We start from the raw sequence: 22,286 nt of genomic DNA, 5'->3' as shown, positions 1-22,286 counted from the left end.
TTTCTTTGTCTGGACCAGAACGGACTGCACTGTGCAAACAGAGCCCAGAAATACCATACGGATACATTAGAATGCTTTTTTTGGCCCGGGAAACAAACTGTTCTGTCCTGGACATGGTGTGAACAGGCCCTAAAAGTTGTTACCCGCTGGTGCAAAACATGAGCTCTGAATCAGGTACCCATGTGTACTTGGAACACATGCTGGAGGTGTGGACAGTTCATTAGACACATCCTAGAGGTCTTTTAGTCCTGTGATGTCCTCAAACCATTCTGGGATGAAGTGTGGTACATTTCCCCAAAACATTTACAGATTTCACAATCCCCACTGTTCTGGCCTTTTTCCTTTTACACACTAGTATCAGTGCATCCCTAATATGTATAATATACTGTAAATATACACACACACCCCATATGATCACAGCCAAACAGCTCCCATTAGCTCCCACAGCAATAACCGAGAACCTATTAGAATTCAAAACCTACAAACAGATTACTGACTGGCTGCTGCTAAAAATAACGGCAGATTCGTTTTAGCCATAAATTTAAACTTTGGCCAGTTTTGTTTTTTTTTTCTTTTGGAGAGAACAAGGAATGGTTAAACCTGTGGCAAGGCTTTTATTGCGAATGGCAACCATTCAGATGAATTTACAACTGAGAATACACTATACAATCTGTGCAATCGCCTTTAGATCCACCATCAACTATGTAGTGCAAGGGTCTGTCTGATAGGATACAATTCAAATTGATTGTTTAGGTTTGTGCTCATATTGCATAGTTTTGGTAATTGTATAAAGATTGTACAGTATATGGGCAGCCGATAATGCAATAAAGAGTAGAGCAGGAAGGGGGTTTTCTGTAGGGTACCATTAATGACCCACCATAGGGACAAGGTAGTTGAGGAAAAGCAAATCTCCCCAACTGGGACTCAGACAACAGTAAAGACCTGGCAGACACTCTAATCCTTGCCCACTCTATCCAAAAAATGTTATAGCTGTAGATTTACTTCAAGCCAAGACATGCAAGCTTTAAAGTTTAAGCATAGATGCAGAAAACATATTGTGCTGTGATAGAACACAAGTCATCTGTCAAATCTGCCTATAGCAAAGCATCAGTCATGTGTTTTGTAAATGGTGAGCAAATGTAATGTCCATCGATTCTTGCCACACAGCTCCTAATTGGCTGTATTGATCAGCTTTAATTGACCTTACTATTTCAAATAGGCATATTTTGTTAATGCTTGGAATTGATCCCAGCAGTGGAGACTTGGTTACTGGCAGTGGACTACAGTTCAATAATTATACAGATATATTGAAATGTGCTGGTGTTGTATCCCAGCCATTAAATATGGACTAAGGGCATAGTGCGAGTCATCCTAAAAAGCCTTAAAGCGGAACTCCAGCCTTCCCCCCTTCAGTCTTGCACAGTTAAGGTGCCCATACACCTTACAATTGTACTATATTACTGCAGATTTTCTGTGGTCAGATGGAAAAAGTGCAACAGATTGGTCCAGGTGGAGATTACTCCATCCACACAGTTAAGTGTAGATGGAGGAATCTGTTGCACCTTTTCCATCTGACCACAGAAAATCTGCAGATAATTGTAAGGTCATGTATGGCCAGCTTTATACAGCCTCATCTCCTGTTCTAAAATTGCTTACTGCACACTGTGAGCTTCTCAAAATGTGCATTAGAAGCTCTGTCAGATAGTTAGATAGCCTCAATTCCTGGCTGAAGGAAGTCCAGAATCATCTAGTTCTTTCCTCCCCAGCCTTACTGTCCCTGGCCCCCCGCTTTCATTTCTGTTTTTAGGAAGCTATGTGCAGCACCCTGCGACCTCTCCCACCCACCATGATCTACCTGCCTTGTTTAGAGAGCCACAGAGACTAGCTGAAATGCAATGTTTTGGGGCTATCCATTAACTCTTTCAGTTGTTGCAATTCTGTCCCTATTTCAGTTATAAAATTCCATAGTAAGAATAATACTAAATTGTACATAACCACTCAGTCATTAAATGAGAACTATGGGGTTAGGTCATTTCCCCATAGTTCTCGTAAGGGTAACGGGAGGACACAAACTAGCGTCCTCCCGTCACCCTAAGCCCAGTATACCGCAAGCTATTGCTCGCAGTATACGGAGAGGCCGCAGCTGAAACGGATCCCGACAATTATGTCTGGATCCGCCTAGCTGCGTGAGTGACAGCTGGCTTGGCCTATCTAGAGGCAGAGCCAGCTGTACCCGCCCCCTGCCTCGTCCGTTCCGCCAGTCAGCGCTGGAGGATCGGAGCGGAGAATCCAGTCCCTCCCCTGTCACGGCAGAGAGCCGTGACAGGATCGAGAAGTGAGCGAACGCCGGTATGAGTTCGCTCACTTCCCGATCTACCGAGCCGACCTGTGACAGTTTCATTGTCACAGGTCGGCTAGAACTATGAGGATGAGTGAAAATCACTCACCTCATAGTTCTCCTTTAAGGAGCCCATGGCACATACTGGTTTATGTCTTTATGTGCCGATTATGGCTATATCCTACACAGGAAATAATGAATCCCTGGTGAATTGTGCCAGCTTTGAGTCTAAATTACTGCCCACTATGTTTAAGCCCTAAAGAAGGGGGAGGTCTTTATGCCTCCGAAATGCGTTGGCTATTCTGGGTTGTCATTTGTGAACACATTCTATTAATATAAGTGGACATTTAGTGGGCGTGTACAAAACATAAATCTAGTTAAAGAGAGCAAGATTTCACACCCCAATTCGTAAATCCTTGAAAGCTATATGAAGTAAATTCCACTTCTGGATGCTCGTACTTTTTTGTTTGGCTCCCTCATTGGACTTTAAATCAGGGATGCACGTATCGGTGCCGATGGCGAGTACTCCTACTCGCCCAAATGCTCCGATGCCTAGCCCAATACTTCCGGCATCAGGAAGCTGGGGGCAGCGAGTCATTACACGCTGCCCTGCTTTCTGATTGGCCGGGAAGCCAGCTCCATGTTCCCTCGTCACTTGTCGAGAAGCCGGCCAATCAGGAAGCCAGGCAGCGAGTCCTTACCCGCCCCCCCACTTCATGATTGGTCAGAAAGCCATCTCCATGCTTCCTCGTCACCTGGTGATGAGGAAGAATGGAGACGGCTTCCCTGCTAATCAGGAAGCCAGGTGGCAAGTCATTACACGCCGCCTGGCTTCCTTAATGGGAATTCCGGTATCGGTATCAGCGAGTAACGGAAAAAAAATATCCCTACTTTTATATATCTTGAATTCTGTGTTCCTTTGTTTGAGGGACACCCAATTTTCATGAGTGGCCTCACCAGAGCCATTGTGGATTATATTCTGACCAAACCTCTGATCCCCTCAGTTCAGATACGTTAAGCCATGGCCACATACAGAAACAAAAATTTAAATTTTTGCATGCGCCATACCCATGTGGTATATCCCTATATTTTCACAGAAAGTATTATTTTAAACCGTAACACGTCACATATGTGACCATTTTAAGCAAACATTCTTAGCAGAGTTTTCTTTACCATGCATAGGTAACTGTTAGAGTACATGTTCAAGGCTCTTACAGACAGCCATTAATGTGCTCTCTTGACAACCATTATACAGAGTCTGTATTCAAGAATGCTGACATCCATCAGACACTACTACGGTAATCCTCTTATGACAAGTGTACGTTGCAAAAACACACCAACGGCTATGACGCTTTAGAGGCATTACACAAAAGCTCTCGGCACGCATTACGCTGCTTTAGTGCATTTTTACTAAATACCACCAGCATGTATTGCATACCCTAATGCATCAATTACAGTCAGAGTGATATACTCAGGTACTTATATTTAAAGCATGTAAGAGAAGGTCTTACTCTAATGGACTCACACTGAGTACCATCATTATGTTTAGGCGTTTATGCCATTCTAAGCAAACCTTAAAATGACTAATGCAATAAACGGAGCTATGCCTGCTTACCATTGGTCCTATTTAATAAAAGTTCTTATTCTTGAGTACAATACCCATAATGACCAAATCAAGAATAGTCTCTGCTGAAAATCGAGCAGTCCCAATTTGATAGGGAAGCCTCCCATCCACCCCATGATGCTCCTATTCACCCTACGTGCCTTTGAAACCATGTTCATTTGTGAAATCGCTGAGAGATACCTAATGTTTCTGGCCATGAGGGAGAACATGACCTTGCTCCCAGAATGCAGTGCTTAGACCTGAGCAGCCAGTCACCATGGCCAATCACTGCCACATGAGGTAGCAGAAAATGTCAAACCTTGTGTAAGCTGACAGTGATCAACATGGAACCTAACCATGACTTAGTATCTGTGATCCTGAAGGTGAACTGAGCAGTGGGGAAACAGAGAAGTATTAGGTGGGGGTTGCCTATCAAGAGAAGGCCATATATGTTACCGTATATTTCACGTGATTATTAAATAAACATGGGTTCACTTAGTTTACATGTGTGTAATCTTTGAACTGGGACATTCAACGGGACCCATAATTAATATTTGTGAAATATAGTGATTATTAGTGGGAACCTATATTTGCGCTTAAACAGTGACAAGCTGACAGCTGAGGTCCCAGAAAGCTGTGGCCTCAATAACAAGTATAGCCATCTAAAAAAAGCTGGACACTTGTGGCTTAGCTAAAGTGCTAAAAATGTTTGCTAAGCTCTTGGGTAAGCTGTCCATACCCACCAAAAAAAAAACAAAAAAAAAAACTGACAATTATCACCCAGGCCAGCAGCCCCCAAAACTACAGCTTCCTTGTGATGTAGACTGGTCCTTGCATTGAGAAGGGCCTCAAGGGCTTTCTGATCGCAAGCCACAGTAGGTGAGCTGCTGTATGCATAGAGGCAAAGTGTCCCAGCACCTGGTAAAGTACCAGACATCAGGTGGAGAGATCTCCTTCCGGTTAGTGCTTGTGTAGTCCATATATAGAGGACAAGTACAGGACATGGAACCCCCACACTGGTAAGTGCCACTGAATACCAATGCTGGGGGGCCATTTCCCACTGACACAGGGGCACCATTCCTTCCAATAACCATTGACAAAGGAGCACCATTCCTCCCACTGATCATGGGCACTGTTCCTCCCACTGACCATTGACACTAGGGATGCACCGATACTAATATTGGTATCAGTGCCAATACAGAGTATTTGGGCAAGTACTCGTACTTGCCCAAATGCTCCGATGCCTAGCCCAATACCAGAGCTTCCGGTATCAGGAAGCTGGGCAGCGAGTCATTACACACTGCCTGGCTTCCTGTTTGGCCAGGAAGCTGGCTCCACTTGGTGACAAGGGAGCATGGAGCCGGCTTCCCAGCCAATCAGGAAGCTGGGCAGTGTGTAATGACTCACCGCCCACCTTCCTGATTGGTCGAGAAGCTTGCAAATCAGAAAACCAGGCGGCAAGTCATTACATGCCCCCCCGGCTTCCTGATTGGCCAGAAAGCTGGCTTCATGCTTGATCGTCAACTGGTGATGAGGAAGCATGGAGACGGCTTCCATGCTAATCGGGAAGCCGGGTGGCGAGTCATTACATTCCGCCTGGCTTCCTTAATGGGACTTGCGGTATGGGTGAGTACTGGGGGAAAGAAAATTATCGGTACTCGTTCCCCAAAGAACGGTATTGGTGCATCCCTAATTGACACAGAGGCACATATTATTCACACCGACCACCAACGCTAGAGCATTTTTAACTTTTTCCTTTAACCGATGTAGACGTATTGTTTACTTTACCAATGCAGGGACATATTTTACTTTCAAAGACATAGGGGCATTTTTTACTCCAGGGAACACTGACATAGGAGCTTTTTTTTACTTCCACTGACATAGGGCCATTTTTTACTTCCACTGATGAGGCATTATTTACTCCCACTGAATACCGACTGAAGGGAATTATTACTCCCACTGACCACTGTTGCTTGGCCATTTTTTCTATTCCTACTGACCCTAGTCTGGACTTTGGTGGTCCTCGAAATGGTTAGGGTTAAATAAGAGCTCTTCACACTTTCCATCCAGTCAGAGGATCATCCTCCATCATTTCACTGAATGTCTGACACTTACAGGCAAGCTAACATGATGCAGCAAATATCAACTCCATAAGGAATTTTCACATTGATCTCCAATTTAAAAAGGCCTTGAGATAAAAGTATTTAGTGATCTTGCCCTTAGGCAGAAGTAAACGGTCTAAGCAAACCATATACAAATACATATGTAATATATAAATCTCTCAAATGATCTATTTGCATATATCACCGTCCACTGGGCAAAATTTAGTAATGTAACCCATCAGATTCCATTCATGCAGATTAATGTAGATCTAAACTCAATCTCTAAAATCTTATATAATCTTTATCATATTGTACATTCATGCGCTGTATCCAATCTCTTTAAATATGCGGGTTTCATTAAAATAAAGATTGTTGAACCTAAAAAGGTCCAAATTTCAGAAATTTTCTTTTATGGGATGATAAAATGTCTTCCAATTGTGCCCCTGCGTTGACACTACAGGTGGCCCTGCTGACCCGTTGCACAGACATGGTCCACCATTGCCACCATCAGGGAATAGGTGGGTCCAGTCACACTACTGCATTACGGTAATACATAATAACTAGTGGTATTTGCGCGTTACATTAGGGCAGCCTATTCATTTTGAGCAGCAGCAGCACGCAATATTTCACAGATACGTCACACCTTTGCCTTGCGGTGCAATTAGACCTCAAGTGCATTGTGGCAATGAGCAGTAAAATGCACCTCTTTACAGTGCGCTAATGCAACGCTCTAGTCTGAACAGGTCCTAATGATGTACTGCCAACAAAGAGGGAGTGCATGTATATATGAAGTGGATGAAAGACTGAAAGAGATTTTCAGCACAAGGGCCCCATTCATACTTTGGTGTTGCATGAGCGCATGCCAAAGCACACGTTCACGCACCACACTAAAAATGTGCAACTGGCATGCGGTGCCATTACCACACGCGTGGCCAAAAACGTGTGAAGCTTGCAGCTGAGAAAAGCCACATCTTTGCGCATTTGTTGCATGTACAGCAGCCCACTGAAACGAGTGGGCTGGCGCGCTGCAAAACAAACGCCCACAAACACATGGTCCAAAAAACCGCAGGAAGCCGGAAATGGTGCATGAGCTTCTTTGCTGCATTTGTTGCGCGTGCAGCAGCCCACTAAAATGAATTGCCTGGCACATCAGACGTGCGGTAAATGTGGACAAACAGGATGCAGGGTCATGCACGCCGTCATGCACGCCGTGGGTGAACGTGAAGTGTAAATGCAGCCTAAGACCTTGTTCACACGTAAAGCTGTGGGGCAGTAAAATCAAATGGTTGATCTGCATGTCTATTGTCCCCGGCCACCCACTAAAAATGTAGCATTGCAGGTGGCCACAATGCATTTTGCTTTCAGCAGGCTGTGCCTCCTGCCAAACACAACCGATAAATGGGATCAAACTGCAACCGTGTGCCAAATGCTTGGCACACAGTTGTAATGCAGTAGTTCCATGTAAACTTCCCCCTTGAGATTTCGTAGGTGGCCTGAATGCCTGGAAGCCCTTGCTCCACCACCCTCTGAAAAGCAATCCACTGCAGATCACCTTACAGAGGGGTTGTAGACCATCGCTTATGTGAACACGTATGTGAAAGAGCAACGGAAGGAAGAATTAAAAAACAAAAAAAAAAACAAACTGTATTTTATGGAGAAATAAAGAAAAAAAAAACAGTGCTTTAGCATACTAAAAGTGATCCAATTTTGTTTCAAATATACTAATAGGCAAGCAAAAGCAGATTCGATATTGGTTGCTGCGAGTACTTATTGCTTTTGTACGCTGTTATTAAGCCAAAACCTGAATCCATGTATAGAATTCATTATATTTCACCTGTTTAACATTCAGGAAATTCATAGATCCTTCCAAGAAAACACTCTGTTAGCACTGCCAGCTGATTTAAAACTCATATACATACTACAGCAGAATCTTCCGCCAACACTCATCAGCTTCGCTCTCCCGACTCCCTTCCATAAAGCGTCCCTGCAATAGATCAGTGCATCGCAGGCACGATAGAATATTGTTGACCTGATCGAAACTGAATGTCCTTTCGGCTAAAAACATATACACTACACTACGGTCCGGCTGAATACAAATCAATGTAACAAGCCCTTTTGTCCAAAACACCAGCTAATAACCATTTACATGCAAAAAGCCAGATGCATTGATTTGCAAAGCAGTGTGGTCCCTTCTGGCACGGCCCAGAACTAATACACTTAAACCCTTATTGTGCTCAGGGACACGGCACCTCCCCGTATGACCTGCAAGTGATAGGCTAAGCACACTCAGCATTACGTGCCAATAATAACATTAGCGTGACTCATGGCTCCACATTCAGGAAGCCCCTTATCCAGCCACCAGTAAACGCTCCTGGAAATTGGAAGGGCCGCTTATAGTCGTCTCCATTCGTTTTATGACAACGTTACTTTCTGCAAAATGCCTGATCAACTTAGCATTGATTTCCACGCTCTTGTTCAGACTTGTCACCACATAATTGCACAAATTGCACTTACGGTAGTTAATCGTCACTCTGGATCTCCAGAGGATTCATGAAAAGTGTGTTACCGTTCACCTATCACCAGGCTGCCAACAAACTGGGCTGAAGCTGTAATAATTCACACAACAGTGACAAACAGCACAAAATGCCAAACACAAAAACTTGTCATGTAGCACGTATAGGTAGGGGAGCATGTCTCTTAAAAAAAAAAAAAAAATAACTAATACTAGCTAGGCCCCCCTGTCAAAGCCTCGCAGTGTATACAAGTACAGGTATTCCTCACTTAACGACCGAGTTCCGTTCCTACGACCAGGTCGTTAAACTTATTGGTTGTTAAGTGAGGAACTCTATACAGTACTGTACTGCATTAGTACAGTACGGTATAGCGTTGCCGATGTACAGTACCGAACAGTGTACTGTACATCGGGCAATGAAAATACTTACCGGGACCCGCAGTGAAGATCGGAGGACACAACTTCCGCCGCCGACACGGCGCACTGATGCTGACGCGCAAGGTCAGAGGTCGATCGGCGGTCCGTCGTAAGTGCGAGTAGTCGCAAAACAGGTAAGTCGGTAAGCGAGGAACATCTGTATAACATAGAGGAACATACGCACCAATGCAATAACAAAGAGTGCCAAGGCCTTTTTCTTTTTATACACACACACACACTTTAGGCCTGAAAATTACTGCAAACCCTCAAACATTATATGTTTTCTGAGAGCCAAGACCCGGTAGAAGTAATTGGCGGCAGTTGCACAGTTTTATACTGCACGATATTAGCGCAACTCTTTATCAAACCGCAGGATTTTGTAAAAAATACACAAGTTAAATTTAGTGCCCCAAAACACAAAATAATACCCATTTCTTTGAGGTTGAGGTTACGGCGAGTAAATCGATACCAAACATGCCCAGGTTAAAAATTGTGTGCGTCTGTGAAACGGCGACAAAATTCAGTACCCCAAATAGTCCATAGACAACGCTTTAAGAGGCCCTACAGGTCATCAGTTTAGAGACGTGTAAATGTTGGCCCTACAATTATTGCCAGTGACTGACTATGTACATCACTGGTCACTAAGTGGTTAAAAAAAGGGATGATACTAAATGCACAGCACAAGTGCTTATTAAGGCTCTATTCACACATGGCGTTTGCCACGCAGGAATAGAGCAAACGTTAACATTTGCACGGAATCCGCCCATATAATCTCGCTTGGACTTTTTGCAGGACATGCGTTTTCATACCACACGGACATTGCCCTAGTGTGAACAATGCACATTGGATTGCATTGTTTTTCATGTTTAGCGCATTTCCACACAAAAACTGCTCATGTGTGAATGGAGCCTAAAGCTGAACTCCAGGCAAACAGCGAAATACACAGATTCCATGGAGGAAGCGGTTTCACCTACCAAAGCATCTGCATTTCTTTTCACCCACTCCTGAGATTTACCCATCTTTGCCACAAAGTACAGTCCATCCGACAGAGCAGGAGACACGATTATTCTCTACTGCAGTTGAGAAGAACTTAGAGGTCTTGTCCCTCTCCAAGCCTGTAACCATTGCTCTGCCACTCCGCTTTCTTCCCCCATCATCATGGTCCTTTTTAGCACATTAGCGCCGCAGCAGAAATAAATGTGCTACTTCCCTATCTCCCCTTCTGAGCTTTGCTGCACAGGGACTGTACAAGGCTGATACCAAGTCAAATTTAGGTACAGAAGCTACATGTATTTTAAAAATAAATGTAATTATGTAGTAATGAATAAAGTTGGATTCATCTTTTATATGTGCCTGACATTTTAAAAGGTCAAAAGGTACCTGTTGGGTTGGCATAAAGCAAATCTAAAGCTGGCCATACACCTATAGATTATCTGCAGATATTCTATGGTCAGATGGAAAAAGTGCAACAGATTCCTCCATCTACGCTAAACTGTGTGGATGGAGGAATCTCCCGCTGGGCCAAGCTTCAGTATCTTGCTAGTCGGCACTGCTGGCTCTCAAAACACCTGAACAATGCCTGCATCCAATCAGATTGTTCAGGTATGTTCAGCTTAAAACTTGTTTTTCTTATTATTGGCAGCTGTATGCCAACCTCAAGTGTCAGTCGGTGCCGGCTAGAAAGTCCAGGTAGCAGTTTACTAGTATCAAACTACAGGTTTGCTTTAAAAAAGGGAGGTTACACACAGTTGTGCTCCTTAATCAGAGTGTTAAGTACTGCTGATAGGCTAGATAAATCTTCCCTAATTGTAAAGACCTATCACAACATCTGGTACTATAACCCACATTTTTACTGCACCAGCAGGCATCTATAAAATGCGTCTTTACACCTCACTCTTGCTGTACTCTTCTTCCCTGACAGTTCGTAGCAGCGGTAGCAGTGACTCTTTTCAAGGTATTTAAAATGTCAAAAATCATTTCATGTGTCAAGACTAAGTGACACACAGCTTTGCATTGCCATACGCCATTCGCTGCAATGTGAACGGATACAAAAAACACTACAACATCACAACACACATGGTGGTACATGTAAGAGCTGTTCCCATCACTAAAATGGGCAGTCCACCCATCTGCCTCATGTCAAGAGTAGTTAATACTGCGATGGGTGGTGCAGAAGGTAGAAAGTAGATTCATCAGATGTTTCAAACACTGAAATATTCTAGAACAGGTTTATATTTAAACCGTAGCCAGCTATTCATCAACGAGAAGTTCAAAAATGCCTCACCAGTTTAAAGGAGTACTAAAGTCCAATCATATACTATCCTGTTATAACATCAGCATTGGAATAGGAATACATACTAGAGTTGTTTTTGATAATGCAATCAAAGCTTACTTGAAAAAAATTCTTATATGTATTGAGTGCTGCCTTCTGTCTGCCCATCACTTTCACCAACTCCCTAGATTCCCAGTGTGCTCTGCATCTCTTTCCCTGCTGCTTGATGTGACACAATCTTGATTTCTCAAGACTACATTTCCCATGATGCACTGCTTCCAGAAAGCAATAATAATAATTAGGGATGCACAGATACTTTGAGTACCAGTGCAGATACCAGGCATTTTCATGAGAACTACCAGGGTTGCAGCTGGGACCTGGCTCTGGCGCTCCACCACTGTCCTGAAATCATTAGTCTGTATTGTTTTAGAAAAACTGTCACATGACAATAAACAAAAATCTATCAGTACCCGGCAAGTACTAGTACTCGTACTCGCAAAACTGGTATCTGTGCATCCTTTTATTTATATTTATAAAAACAAAATCGTACATTAAAACAGAGATGTACAAATCCCAGGAGCTCCGTGTGCTCCTTACAAATGACAGCTGCCTCCTAAATTTTGAATTTTTCTCTAGTGTAGTCTTGGAGCTCAAAAGTATCGGTACATGTACTCGTACTTGTACCGAGTACTGTACTTGGTATCTGTGCAACCCTAATAATATTACATTGTTCAGATATTGAGTTATAGTTCAGAAGGCAGGTTTTGTAAGTTGTGCATCCTATGGGCAGTAAGTTTACAAACTTCTAGATGGATATGGTTTTTAGGAGTGGGATAGAACTTATGGAAATTCAATATAGATGACACACACATTTATTTTTAGTTTTTGACCATAGATACCCTTTAAGCCTAGATACGGTTGAGCACACTGAGCACAGGTTATTCTACTCGACCATATTTTATTTTATGGTACGCTCCTTATGACATCACATTCATCTCGGTGTGTTTGTTCCTGTAATATTCTCATCTTTATCACGGACTAAACTGATTTGCCCTTTATCACTTCATAGAAACGCCATGTTTGTTCTCTCTTCCTCGCTTCTCATAATTATCCAGGAACGGATATATTGTGGATATGCCTCAATCATCCACGAAAAAAGTAATCCATAACATAACAGTTGGACTGGCTCTAGCCCAAATATCAGTTACTCGTTAACCTACAAAGATATACAAGGTCATTAAATGGTCACACAACATACTACGGCCTGGATATATAAAACGAAGGCAGTTGTAGACTCTAGACCAGCCAAACCTTGCTGTGGTAAAAACCAGGGATGCACCGATACCGGTATTTCGGTACCGGTATTTATTTTCTGGTACTCGCCGATGCCAAATACCGAGTACCGGAAGTCCCATTCAGGAAGCCAGGCGGCGTGTAATGACTCGCCACCTGGCTTCCCAATTAGCCGGGAAGCGTGTAAAGACTGGCCACCCTGCTTCCCGATTAGCAAGGAAGCCACCCCATGCTTCTTGTCATTATGTGACGAGAAAGCATGGAGCCGGCTTGCTGGTCAATCATGGAATCTGGGCGCCGTGTAATGATGCGGCGCATGGCCTCCTGATTGGCCAGGAAGCCGGCTCCATGCTCCCTCGTCATGAGGTGACGAGGGAGAATGAAGCCGGCTATCCGGCCAATCAGAAAGCTGGGCGCTGCTTCATTACACGGCGCCCGGCTTCCATGATTGGTCGGGAAGCTGGCCAATCAGGAAGCTGGGCAGCGTGTAATGATGCACTGCCCGGCTTCCCGATACAGGAAAAATCGGGCTAGGCATCGGAGTATTTGGGCGAGTACTCGCCTAAATACTCGGTATCGGCACCCATACTAGTATCGGTGCATCCCTAGTATAAACTACAAACCCCATTATGCAACTGCTTCTCAAAGTCATGCCTGTGACTGTCAAGAGTCTTGCAATGCCTAATGGAATTTGTAGTTTCACCACAGCTGGAGGGCCAAGGCTTGCCTACCTTTGCTGTAGACTACACTCTTACGAAGATTGGGCGGGTTACTACAAGTCAATCGACAAAAAGGTTTCATGCCGAAGCTTCCTAAGTGCCAAAAGATGAAATAAGGGACAACTTTGTTGTGACCTAAGGGTCAAGGATTCCCCTAAAGAGTTACCACTGCCATTAATTTCTAAGCCTTGCGCCATTGTCTTTACACAGGTAATCCATTTAGAATACAGAACACACACTTGTTCAAGCAGCAAAAACAAACCTATACAAAGCGAGCAGTTAGGTCTACTCCTCTTTTCAGTATGAAGAGGGATAAACTGGAAATCCAAGTACAAGTCGCTATAAAAATATAGATTGGAAATAAAAAGTCTGTTGATGTTACACCTGGTGCTAGGTTTCACACCAAGGGTGGAAAGTTAATAAAATCAGAAGGCAATTAATCCAATCTAGGGGTCATGGGGCAAACGTAAAGCTAAAGTCTAATCTGCTTATATTTTGCTTTTCCTAGTCCCCCACACCCCCAACAGCAGGCCAATGACATTTTAAAATCTCATTACAAACCTTTCACAGAATTTGTAGTATAAGCGTTCTGTGAATGGAGGACAGGCAGATGAATGACAGGATTCACCTCCTCCAATCACAGAATGCTTTGTATCAGGGAACAAATACTAGAAATTCTGTTAGTGAGCGAGAGAAGAGGAAGGGGGGGGGCGAGTGGTGCCAATGGTTTACAGACACAAGTGCTGATCTTCGACCCTGCAGTGCTGCAGGATCACGTCTGTTGGAAGTATCCGGCCATTGTATTAACTTTTTTCTAATTTATAAAATTTTTAGAGAAAATAAAACCGTGACAGGTTTTTTCCCTAAAAAATGTTTTCGCTCCAATTCTGAAGTTAAATTGCACCCTTGCCATACGTAGGCCATGTAGAACAAAATGAGTTTTGAGGCGTTACATGTTACAAAATAAATAAATCTTACAGCCACTGTCATTTATATGGTATAGGTTGAAAGAACTTGTTTCCAGTCTTGGTTTCAAAAAGTATATTATCCAATGGGCAAAAAAAGCATTTTTAGAAGAAGTCATTAATACCGTGTTTCCCCCGAAAATAAGACAGTGTCTTATGCTACCCCGAAGGTAAGACCTAGCGCTATCTTCAGCGATGTCTGTAATACAAGACCTACCACCGAACTAGGTCTTATTTTCGGGGTAGGTCTTACTTTTGGGGAAACACGGTAGTAGGACCATATTACCTTCATGACAGGTTTACCAATGAATGATATGCACAATCTTTACTGTTTCCAACACTTCACATTTGTATTCCTGCATTAAAAGAGAACTATGAGGTGAGTGCTTTTCACTCACCTCATAGTTCTAGCCGACCTGTGACAATGAGACTGTCACAGGTCGGCTCAGTAGATCGGGAGGTGAGCCAACACATACCGGCGTTCACTCACTTCTCGATCCTGTCACAGCTCTCTGCCGTGACAGGGGAGGGGCTGGATTCCCCCCTCCCCGATCCTCCAGCACTGACTGGCGGATCGGACGTGGAGGGGGCGGGTACAGCTGGCTCTGCCTCTAGATAGGCAGAGCCAGCTGTCACTCACGCAGTTGGGCGGATCCAGACATAATTGTCGGGATCCGCTTCAGCTGCGGCGTCAGTATACCGCGCGGGCGTTAGTTTGTGTCCTCCCGTTAGCCTAAGGGGAACTATGGGGAAAAGCCTTAACCCCATAGTTCTCCTTTAAAGTGACACTAAACATAGGAGATAAATCTTAAAAATGCATTCAGGTACCTTAAAGTAATATTTAAGCTTCATTTTTTTTTTATATTTCCAGCAGGCCCACCTTTGCCTAAAACTGCTGTTTTTTAAAAAGTCTTAAATTCCTCATTTACTAGTGGGTCCCCGCAGCTTTCTCCACCTGCCCCGTGCACGGGTTCCTTCATCAGCTAAGCAGCTCCTGTGGAGGCACCCGTGCATGCTCGTTCCCGGCCATGCCCGCAGTAGCTGTGTGCGTCCATAGACCCACACAGCCCTGCAACAGGCCACGGCCCTCTTCCCCGCCCAACAGTTTGATTGATGGCAGAAGTAGCCTATGGCTCCTCTGCCATCAGTATCCTCCCCACGCAACTAGGAAGTTCAGTAAACGGAGAACAGCTTCAGGACCGGTGGCGGTGAAAGGAGGCGCTGACAGGTAAGTGTGGTGGGGGGCAAGGGGGAGAGAAAAAAAAAGGTACTGGGCGGTTTTCACCCTCATCCAGAGAATGCATTAAAGAAAAAATACGCCAAGACCTTAATACTACTTTAACTATTAACAGCAATGGGGGGGAATTTATCAAAACTGGAGCAGACAAAATATGGAGCAGTTGCCCATGGCAACCAGTCAGCGTCTCTCTTCAGTTTGCTCAGTTGAGATTTGAAAAAGATAGAAGCTGATTGGTTGCCATGCAAATTTGCTCCAGATTTTGTCTGCTCCCGTTTTGATAAATTCGCCCCAATGTATCTTGTGTATCGCTCAGCTGTAGATCCTCAAATCAACTGAGGCCTCGTTCACACCAAACACATTGCATTCCGGCCAGAACACACTGCATCGCAAGCACTATTTTGTTTGTACCGTGTGATCCCGTGCGGCCGATGACATTGCTGCCGGAGGGTGTGGCTACAGTGCCATTCACTTCAATAGGCCGCCACGCTCCCTACAACATAGTGAGCCGGCCGCAATGCGAAGCCGAAACGCACTGTGTTTGGTGTGAACGAGGCCTGAATCGGTGCAGACACTGTCCTTCTGGTGAGTGGCTACTTTTGTTCCCCATGGTCCCTGTTTGTGTTGTAAAGTAGTCACCACTCCAAGCTCACTCCCGTGATGGACTACAATCTCATGATTACCGCTAGTTTACTAATTTGTATTGAAATTATAGTTAGGGTACTTAAATGCATTTAAAAGGTTTAACTCCTCGGTTTAGTGTCGCTTTAAAATGAACCACAAGTATCTTTATCATCTTTAAAATAATATGCCATGACTAAATACAATATAACCATCCAAACAAAACTTTGCAGATAATAAGACCACCCCACATGAGTACACAAACCACGATTTTTCCATGGCTACACCGCTTTACAAACACACTAAAGGATCTTCCTGTTACTATGCAATATACTATTACTCCAGATAATATCCTCCACACAGGACAAGGATCATCCCACAGATATATGCACACACTGATTGGGGGTTGGGACACGCAGGCCAATACACACAGGGATAGAAATTGTTAATTTATACCAGCCATGAAAAGAAAGCACAGGAAGGAAAGAAAACAGGAAGAAAAATCATTAAATACGTGCTGTGGGTCCCTGTTGCCAACTCAAAGATTAAAGCAGGGCTTTCTAAACCATGTCCTGTTTTTTTTGTTTTGGTTTTTTATTTGTATTATTTTTTTACAGTGATCTTAAAGGCCTATTCCACTTCCTGCAAAAAAAAAACACACTCATACTGCAACCAGAAAAAAATGTGCAGTTATTAATTGATTGCATCGTAGCCTGCAAAGCACTGCAACCATGATCATCAATGCGCTACAAGTGCGAGCACTGCAAGGTTTAAGTGCTCGTTTTGGTCTAGGAGCAAAAATAAAGCTAGCGCTCACCTCTCTCTGCTCCAATTGTGATATGTCCCTCGGCGTCTTCATGTCTAATGGACCTGTATTAGACCGCCGGATGACTTAGACTGCCGGTGAAGTTACAGGGACTGGCCTAGCAGTCAGGTGAGATCAAAGTTAGTATATTTTTATTTTTTTATTTTAGACCCTAAACCAAAATGAGCACTTAAAGTGGACCTTTACCCATATCTTTAAAATTACAACAAACACACCTTTAGAACTGTTTAGTAATGACAATTTCCAAACACATACTTCTAGATAATTGCCGGCTTTGTATTCTTTGCATACCTTATTTTTATTTTCTTCTCCAGTCTTCTGACAGTGGCCATGTTTACTAAGGGCAGATTATTTTCACTCCTTTTACTTCCTGGATTTCTGGCACATGTGACTAGGACATGTGACAATGCCCATCATCTCAGGGGAGGAAAATGTCTTTCCCTGAGATCTCCTGAGATTACAGATGAGATTTCCCAGCAATGCTCTGCTGATGACAAGGCAATTTCCAGTATGCATTGTGTTGGCAAACTGAAGTCATTTTGGCCTTTCAAAAGAAGAATGCGCTGCAAGTGTAAGTATTTCATAAATCACAGCATTTTACACCTGACATGTCTGTGTTATTAATCATCATACATAGGAGGGATGCATTGGTAGAATTTGATTTTTTGAGTGTAAAGGTCTGCTTTAAAAAAAAGGTACCTGAATGCATTTTTAAGATTTAACTCCAGAGTTTAGTGTGACTTTAATAAGCTTGAATGTCAAAAATAAGCCAAAATGTAGCTGAACTGGTCAATCTAAAAAATGGTGTATGTTCAAGGAGAAATATCTGAATCCTGGGAATAACTCAAGATAAATACAGATGGCCAATATGACAGCTATACAATAGCAACATGGCACATGGAAAGGCAAAACAATAAGTTCATGGCAGATTGACCTAAACCAGAAAGGAAGCTTCTTGGACTGCAACATGTAATTCCAGAATTTGATGTGCTGCTCTATGAAATCGGACAGTCTTATAAAGAAACTTAAGTCTATTGCATCGGCAAGGAAATGCTGATTGGAAAACATAGCTAAGAACTATTGCCTTCTTTCATATTCCATTAAGCTTTCCCTATGTGCGGGTGTCAGAAAGGGTTTATTTGTTCTAGCTGCTCCACCCATATACTTTAGGAGACCATCCAAACACTATCATACTTCAGTCTCTCCTAACATTTGCCTGCAATTTAAAGCTTAACTCCGGGCACCATCATTTTCAAAGTTTCCCAATGCTACTGCTACCTATATGGCTGGCTGCAGCACCATCACAGGTTGTGCTTTGTAAATGGCAAAGCACATAGGAGCAGTGGTTCTCAACCTTTCTAGGGCCGGGACCCCTTGGTATCATTTGCCAAGTTGTGGTGACCCCCAAACGTAAAATTTAGTGATGCACCAATACTAGTACCTGTGTGGGCTCTCAGGAGGCTCTGCGGGCTCTCAGTTGGTTAGTGGGACTCTCTGGTGGCATCCAGTGCGTGCTCTGTGGTGCCCAGTGTGGGCTCTGTGGTGCCCAGTGCGGGCTCTGTGGTGATCAAGCACTCACCTCCCCTCACTCCTGCCTGCTCCCCTCTCTCTGATCCTCCCCGGCCACTGCAGGGCCATCTAGGAAAACTGACACTGCTGCGCTAGGAGGAGGCTGAGGAGCCTCTTACCTGGAGCAGCACATGGGGACCCCCTCAACTGTGGGTTGCGACCCACTTTTGGGTCGCAACTCACAGGTTGAGAACCACTGACTTAGAGGGAGCAGAGGCAGGACACCAGCACTGCTGTCCGATGCCTTGAGCTTTAATAACAAATGCTGATATGGACTTGCGATGCTAACACTGTCTTTATGCGGGGCGGGAGAATAGCACCGAATTGGCCAAATCTATCCATCACCCCAGCTGTTTTAGAATTCTCCGACTTCCATCTCACGAGGCCACTTTAAATGCATAGCCCAGTTTTTGCACAAAAAATAAAATAAATGCATACACATTAATAAAAGAAAAACATGTGCATTTATTATTTTCTTGCATCTGAGCATGCAAAACATTGCAACCATGATCAATGGATTGTGGGCACGATGTTCTAGATCCTGCACTCTTCTTCTCAGCCCCTGTATCAATAGACTACAGGTGTAGTGGCGTCACCGCACTTGTACTGCATTGAAAACTACGGGTCCCTCTGCTGCGGTGGTAGACGGGCCCTGTAGTCTCTCCAGTCATAGATACTGTGAATGGATCTGTGAATAGATGACGTGGCTGTCTGGGTCGAATGACAGCAGCCTGTGAGAAAAAGAGCTCCATGATTCAGGTATGGGGGGGGAGGGGGGTGTGTATATATAGCCATGTTTGATAACATGAAGCATGGTTAGAAAAGTAAACAGCCTTTAGACGCCCCTTATTTTCTTATACTTCTTGTTAGATATTTAAAAATGAGGGGGAAATGTTAGGCTCAACACTAATGGACCCCAGAACACATAGCTATGGGTGAATTATATAGTTAAGAATCACAAATAAAACATATTACTCAGCACCTGAAAAAGTTAAATGCAAGGAGAGAAAATTGCCTATCCAGTGTTCCAATCTAAGGCTTAAAAACACATAAATAATTACATACAAAAGCCATCCTGTGGGAGTAGACTGAAACACAAGGCAGTAATGAGACACTCCGGAGGAGCACCTCCTAAATTATCCTAACCTCACATCCATTTCAGCAACTTATCAGAACAGAAGCTAAGACTGGATGGAACGAACAGTCTCCCTACAACATACACAAACAAATATTACTGAAAAAAGAATTCAATAGAGATAAGAAAAAGCCTGCTGGTTCAGTGACAGACTCATTCACTAAAGGGCCCCTGTGCAACAACTACCCTGGGGCCCCCTAATCAATTTATTGACAAGAAAAGGTTTTGTGAATCGATACAATCTCTCAGGGTTCATAATATGTCACTGGGGACAGAGGGCGACCCCTTTCAGCAAGTTAAATTAGCTCCTGAGTCTTAAAGTGACATTAAACCCTCAGATTTTTTAACATAAAACAATACTGTAATGTGTGCCTTACTGTAATCCATGGTAGTTTCCCTTCTCTTTGCTGCTCTTCCTTTTAAATCCTGATGTCTTCTCATGCTTGGGGAGAACTTCCCTTTTCAGCTTAGGGCCTCTTCCTGTAGTGCTGGCTCAGGTTACAAGCCTATACACAGACACCGTGTATCCATTCCTGAGACAAGGCAGTCTGCTGCATAACAGAAGTTCTCCCCCAGCATGAGAAGAGAGACGGATTTAAAAAGGAAGAGCAGCAAAGAGAAGGGAAACTACCATGGATTACAGTTAGGCACACATTACAGTATTGTTTTATGTTAAAAAAAATCTGAGGGTTTAATGTCACTTTAAGGCTTAATCACACCACAGCTTTGTGCTAAATGCACATCTACCAGGTGGAGTGTTGGGGTGCCATTGAAATGAATGGCAACGCAATGCACACAACGCATGGTACTTCATGGTAAGTGGGCTGTGCAATAGTGTGCGCTAAGCACTTCTTCAAAAGAAAGAAAAAGAAAAGAAAAGAAAAAGGAAGGAAGCACTTCTCATTGGTCAGCGAAGTCATGACTATGCTGGCCAATGAGTGCTCACCATTTGAGAGCAAAATTTAAACTGAAAATCCTTACGGAGCTTCAGTTTGGGAGGACACTGCAGAAGCCTGAGCTTTGCTGCCATGATCCTGTGACCACAGTGGCAATGCTTTCCAGTATTGAATGCAAAGATTTTAAAAATGCATTTTTTTATATATATTATTAAATTATGAATTTCTTTAATTCCTGCAAAAGGTAAACTTAGACTTTAATATCATATTCTGTGTTACACCGAATTTAGGGTGCAACAAGGCGCATGGTGCCTCAAACCACACCCCTTATCTGAAACACAAGGTACTTCCCCCTGCAGGCTTTTATATCAGTCATGGCTCCGCCTGCACAGCCGCGTCATTCATTCACATCGTCTGTGAATGAGAAAAAGTCCCATCTCCCACCATGGCAGATGGATTTTTCAATGGGGTACAAGCAAGGGTTTTCAGTGGGATTGAAGTGTATTACATCACCACACTTGCATTCCCCATTGATAACTTCCAGCAGATCTATGACAGAAGGTCTATATAGCCATACAGACCTTGGGCTGAAGGAACAGTCTGCAGGGGACAGAGCATTGCATCCGCCATGCACTGAACACCGTTGCCAGCTCCAATGCAAAAATGAAATTAAAAACGCACAATTTTTCTTTTTGCACCATGGATGCATTTATTATTTTTTCCACATTAAATGGCCTATGCCTTTGATCGGCACCCCTCATCTGCACCCACAGGAAGCAGCAATTGAGCACACAATCAATTCACTAGAATATAATGACAGAAATAAAAATAAAAAATAGACCCTGTTCACCTATTGTCACCAGTTCCTAGCAAATTGACAAGATGCAAACCAAATGCATGTTAATCCAGCCCACAGAACGGCTGATTCCACTGTGCACACTTCAAAGAGGATTTAAATCCCTGACAACAAAAACGATGGGATAAACAGTCTGACGTCCCCTGGGCTGGATGAGCATCCATACACGATCGTGCATCGGGACATCGTTATCACAAAGCTATCACTAGGCCCCAGCGACAAATGATATGCGAGGCACGCGCGAGAATCGCGACAGAGATCCCCCCACCGCTCCCGAAGAGGACTACGGAAAGAGGAGGAACGGATCGGCAATTCCCGGAGGATGCTCGCAGATACACGAGCGCTGCCGAAAGGAGCCGAACACAGGCCCCGCCCACAACACTTCCGAATCCCGGCTGGGCGCTGTCCACCTCCTGAACCGCCTGAATACAGCTAAGATCGGGAGCGTGGGAACGGAGATGTCCCCCCCAAAAAAAAACAGAACATCGCAGGAAGCCCATTATCCAACCTCCAAATGCTACATATTATGGCCAAATAATTCTATATACGGGCTGAATACAAAGCCATGCACACCTAATCAAATACTGTACGTGCGACCTGATCAATTTAAAAAAATCGGGTACTAAAATCACATTATTTTCTGCATTGCACAGAACCCCCAATCAGCACATGGCCGGCACACATAACGGAAGGCTTCTACATTCATATAGGCAGCCATTTTTAATAAGGCCACCGAATCACAGAGCTACAGCTCTCAAACGGATCAAGATCGGGGCACCGGATTAAATCGCTCAAACGGTGACACATACATGGCATCGCCTGCAATCTGTCATTCATATGGGCTATGTGATCCCTATCATATAGGCAGTGAGGTGACTTCCATGCAGTGCCAACCCATACAGCACACTGACAGCTGCCCCCCCCC

At 43.8% G+C, this 22,286-nt stretch overlaps 1 protein-coding gene across 4 annotated transcripts in view; it reads right to left on the bottom strand.

Annotated features, from left to right (window-relative positions):
• The window catches only part of GNAO1 (G protein subunit alpha o1), a 217,089-nt gene that overhangs the window by 193,309 nt on the left and 1,494 nt on the right, over positions 1-22,286 (bottom strand). The gene's annotated exons all lie outside the window — the stretch shown is intronic.

Source organism: Nanorana parkeri, unplaced genomic scaffold (genome assembly GCF_000935625.1).
Source record: "Nanorana parkeri isolate BGI_ZX_2015 unplaced genomic scaffold, ASM93562v1 scaffold790, whole genome shotgun sequence".
In the NCBI taxonomy this organism is placed as follows: domain Eukaryota; kingdom Metazoa; phylum Chordata; class Amphibia; order Anura; family Dicroglossidae; genus Nanorana; species Nanorana parkeri.
Note: the sequence above shows the minus strand (reverse complement) of the source record. Positions and strands in the feature narration are given on the sequence as shown.